The sequence below is a fragment of the Myotis lucifugus genome, unplaced genomic scaffold, assembly GCF_000147115.1.
Source record: "Myotis lucifugus unplaced genomic scaffold, Myoluc2.0 scaffold_736, whole genome shotgun sequence".
In the NCBI taxonomy this organism is placed as follows: domain Eukaryota; kingdom Metazoa; phylum Chordata; class Mammalia; order Chiroptera; family Vespertilionidae; genus Myotis; species Myotis lucifugus.
In genome coordinates this window covers 213,162-217,949 of record NW_005871784.1, presented here as the reverse complement: position 1 = coordinate 217,949, position 4,788 = coordinate 213,162, and the positions used below count along the sequence as shown (strand labels likewise).

General features: G+C 53.5%; 1 protein-coding gene across 1 annotated transcript in view; it reads left to right on the top strand.

Annotated features, from left to right (window-relative positions):
• PRDM5 (PR/SET domain 5) overlaps positions 1 to 4,788 on the top strand; it is a 66,639-nt gene that overhangs the window by 41,602 nt on the left and 20,249 nt on the right. The gene's annotated exons all lie outside the window — the stretch shown is intronic.

The following is a 4,788-nucleotide window of genomic DNA, read 5'->3' as shown; positions in this document are numbered from 1 at the left end:
GCGACAGGCTTCCAAGTAAATAGGTTGTCTCGATAGTAAATGTGACAATGGGGTCTACTGCGTGTTTGCAAGGACCCCTCCGGAACAGAGGTGTCACCAGGCGGACATTTGGGGTACGGAATAGTTAATCTCGAGACCGGCGCTTAGACCGTGTTCGCCTTTGGGGAGGGCCATGGTCGGCAAACTGCGGCTCGTGAGCCACATGCGGCTCTTTGGCCCCTTGAGCGTGGCTCTTCCACAAAATACCACATGCGGGCGCGCACATACAGTGCGATTGAAACTTCGTGGCCCATGCGCAGAAGTCGGTATTTTGTGGAAGAGCCACACTCAAGTGGCCAAAGAGCCGCATGTGGCTCACGAGCCACGGTTTGCCGACCACTGGGGGAGGTGGAAGGCAGGGACGGTTCGTGGCTGGTCAGCGTCTCTTCCCCAGGTGCCCCCTCTCCTCTCCTGCACACCTCTGCTGGGTGTGCCACCTGCCACACGGCTCTTCCGGACAATCGGAGGCTGTGGCTGTCTCCTCGGGCTCGTTTTGATTGGGCTCCATCTGTGGTTCCCTGCAGCCTCTTTCTCGCGGTTCCTTTAAAGCCTGGCCTTTGAAATGCCGGTGGTCTGTGTAGAAGTGAGCGCTTTTTCAAGTTTTAAGAGGCGTGCCTAGTCCTCTGAGAGCGATTCGGATCCAGGCCTCTCTGGCTTTACTTCTCACCTTAGCTGCAAAATAAAAACTTTAGAGCAGCGGTTCTCAACCTGTGGGTCGCGACCCCTTTGGGGGCCGAACGATCCTTTCACAGGGGTTGCCTAAGACCATCGGAAAACACATATACAATTACATATTGTTTTTGTGATGAATCACTATGCTTTCATTATGTTCAACTTGTCACAATGAAATTGGGGGTCACCACAGCATGAGGAACTGTATTAAAGGGTCGCGGCATTAGGAAGGTTGAGAACCGCTGCTTTAGAGAAAACACGTCGTCATCACATCCTCTCCAGCGTGAGGGCACCCCAGCCCCCCGCTGCGGCGCCGTGGCCGTGAGATGCCCTTGGAGGCCCCGTAAGGACCGCCCTCCTGGTTTTGTGACGGGTGAGGGGCGGCTCCTCTGCAGGTTAAAACAGATCCCCTGGTTCCCATTCACGATGCCGTGCTTGTCTCATACGAATATGAGCAACTGGGCCACTTCCTACGGATAAACTTAAACAGGACAACGACTTCAGTGCACATGTTCAAAATACCTGTTTCACATGGGCCTTAGCACAGAGGCGTGACTTAGCTTCAGGGACGTTTACTCATTTCTTAAGTGTACAGTTGTCACAGACGTGCCAGGCATGTGTTTTAAAGATGCCAACCTGCCCTGGCTGGTTTGGCTCAGTGGATAGAGCGTCGGCCTGCGGACTGAAGGGTCCCAGGTTCGATTCCCGTCAAGGGCATGTACCTTGGTTGTGGGCACATCCCCAGTAGGGGGTGTGCAGGAGGCGGTTGATCGATGTTTCTCTCTCATCGATGTTTCTAACTCTCTCTCCCTCTCTCTTCCTCTCTGTAAAGAATCAATTAAATATATATATATAAATCAAGCATGTCAAACGCTCGGCCCACGGGCCACATGTGGCCCACAACGAATATTAAAAAAAAAAAGATGCCAACCTGCAGACAAAGGGGCCTGGCTTCCCTTATCAAACCTGGAGATGCCCAGCCCCTGGGCGTGTGGGTGCCGTTCCCTGCCTCCCCGGGGACAGGGTTGAGCAAGTCGCTGCCAGAAAAATGCCTCGGGTTTCCCCCGAGACAGTGGGGTATTTCAAATTCAACTCATTTGTCTTTTTACTTTTTAATAACAGATTATTTTAGAAGTTTTAACTAAAGCTTATTAATGAGAACAGTGAGAATAGTTAAAATAAATACAAAGACCCCTAAGTTCATGCCAGGTGCTGTCCGGGGCCTTCGCGAGCGTTAACTCCTGTGAGGCTCACAGGAGCTCACCAATGCATCTCACAGGCACTGCAGCCTCCGGGGGAAACTGAGGCACAGGCCAGCGAGGGCAGAGCTGGGGTCAGGTCCCAGGCCGGGCGGCAGCGGGCAGCCCCTCACCTTCCACACAGTGGCCTTTGGTTCAATGAAATATTCCGGGTGTCACTGACTCTCATCCCCTCTCCTGTATATTTTCAAACTAAATGAACTGCAGCAATAACCCCACATTTCTTTTCTTTTTTAAAAAAATATATTTTTATTGATTTCAGAGAGGAAGGAAGAGGGAGAGAGAGAGATAGAAACATCCATGATGAGAGAGAATCATGGATCGGCTGCCTCCTGCACGCCCCCCACTGGGGATCGAGCCTGCAACCTGGGCATGTGCCCTTGACCGGAATCGAACCTGGGACCCTTCGGTCCGCAGGCTGACACTCTATCCACCCAGCCAAACCGGCCAGGGCGACCCCACATCTCTAAGTCTCGCGTTCATTTGCATACCTGAGCCTGGACTCCAGGACCCCGAAGCAGCCTTGGTATCCAGGTGCAGGCGGCACCTGTCCGGTAGGGCACACAAGGAAATGGAGCCTGACCTTGATGCTGGGAGCCCCCAGGCTGAGCCAGAGTCCCCGTGGGTGTGGGTAGGAGCAGCGAGGTGCAGCGTGAATAACACGAGCCTGGCGGGTTGGCCTGAGACTCCTCTTTATTTTTCTTTCTCACGTTGTTCGTGTGTCCGTTGCATTTGATCGCAGTCAGCTCTAGTTTCTAATCCCGTTTCCTGGGCAGTGGATACGTGCAGGCATCCTTTGTGTTTTAGCGCGACTTTCTGAACTCGGATGAAGGTGATCAGCTAATGCCATCAAATTAATATCAGAACCAAAGGAGACTTTAGACAAGTTCTAGAGCAGCGGTTCTCAACCTTCTGGCCCTTTAAATACAGTTCCTCATGTTGTGACCCAACCATAAAATTATTTTCGTTGCTACTTCATAACTGTCATGTCACTATTGTTATGAGTCAATGTAAACATCTGATATGCAGGATGGTCTTAGGCAGGGGTCCTCAAACTTTTTAAACAGGGGGCCAGTTCACTGTCCCTCAGACCGTTGGAGGGCCGGACTATAGTTTAAAAAAAAACTATGAACAAATTCCTATGCACACTGCACATATCTTATTTTGAAGTAAAAAAACAAAATGGGAACAAATACAGTATTTGTATTTGCATGTCGTTTGAGGACCCCTGGTCTTAGGCGACCCCTGTGAAAGGGTCGTTCGACCGCCAAAGGGGTCGCGACCCACAGGTTGAGAACCGCTGTTTTAGAGGAACAGTCTCTACAAGTTCACGTTTCCCCAATACTATTTGGGTTTTAAAGACACAGTCCAGAGAAGGTCCCGTTCCGTGGGGACCGTTAACGTGCCGGGTTCCGTTTTGCATTCCCATTGCATTCGCTATCTAAGAGCTCTAAATCCAGACATTTTTCGGGTCCCATTTCAAAAGCTAATTTCAGGTTCATTGCAACAATGACAACAACTAATTCACTCAACAAGTCTCATCTTTAAGACGTTCGGTGGGTCCACACACCTCCCACCCAGATCTGCATCCTGGGGTTCCTGCCCGGAGGGGGCGTCTCGGGGAAGGAGCGCAGAGCCCTCGCACCCTGGGCCCTGTTTATGGGGGCAGCACGGCCCCAGCGGGGGAGACAGTCCTGCTAAAAGCCCCCGTGGCTGAACCGTCATTGGTCTTCCACGGAGAGCCCGGGGCTGGCGTTGTATTCACCTCCGTCCTGATATTTATTTTCTTCCTTTTGGTTTCAGCACATTGACTGTGTTGAGTTTCCTTGTTCCTCCGCCTTCCTGTGAGGCTTGTAATTAGTTAAATAGCAGTTTCACCTGCTTCCTCCCGACCCTCTGGTGGCGTCTGCCTCTTCCTCGCTCTCCGACAAGGGTGAGGGGCTCTCGGCCGTCTTTTCGACGTGCAGCTCACCTGCCTGCTGGGGACCGCAGTCCACACCCGTCTCCTGATGTCAGGCTCACAGCAGTGAGGGACATAGACTGCCCAGCCTTCTCCTCGCCGGGGCGGGAAGGGGGGAATCGGGGGGAGGGGAGGTGACCTGCTCCTGGGCTTCACATCCTTAGGGCAGTGACTTATTCGCAGCTGCCTAGGGTTGTCGGACTCACTTCTTCCACTTAATGGCTGTAGATTAGTTTTCTGCTTGGGAGGGGACAACAGCAGAAACTCGTACCCCAGGTTCAGGTGGCGCCTCCCTCCCTTCAGGGAGGCCCCCTTTTCAGGCCCGAGTGGTCCCGGCCCGTGTGGTTCTGGCCCGTGTGGTCCCAGCCCATGTGGTTCTGGCCTGTGTAGGAACCCCTGTGGTCCAGGCCCCTGGGGTCCAGGCCGTGAGGGCAGTTTCTCTAAAGGGCTGGGTCTCCGGTGCAGGCTGGTCCGGTGGCCGGGGCAGGGCCTTGGTCCAGAGCCCCTGATCTCTCTCCAGGCTCCTCCCGTCCCACGCCTGTCCCATCCTGTCCCTCTGCCTGGGTGACGGAGGACGGGGCTTTCTGGGGAAACTGAGCCTCCGTTGGGGCAGGTTTCACACTGTGGACACCGTAGCTTGAATTGAAACCAGGACTTTAACAAAACTGGAGAAGAAAGAGGGATGTTCTAGGCCTTTAGGACGTTCCAGACGCTGCCCCCCGCATCTCCTCCCCCTGCATCTCCTCCCTCTGCCTCTCCTCCCCCTGCCTCTCCTCCCCCTGCCTCTCCTTTTTTAAAACTCAGCGCTTCCTTCCTCTGCTGGAAAAACGTCTCCTCTTCCTGCCTCTCCTCCTTTTG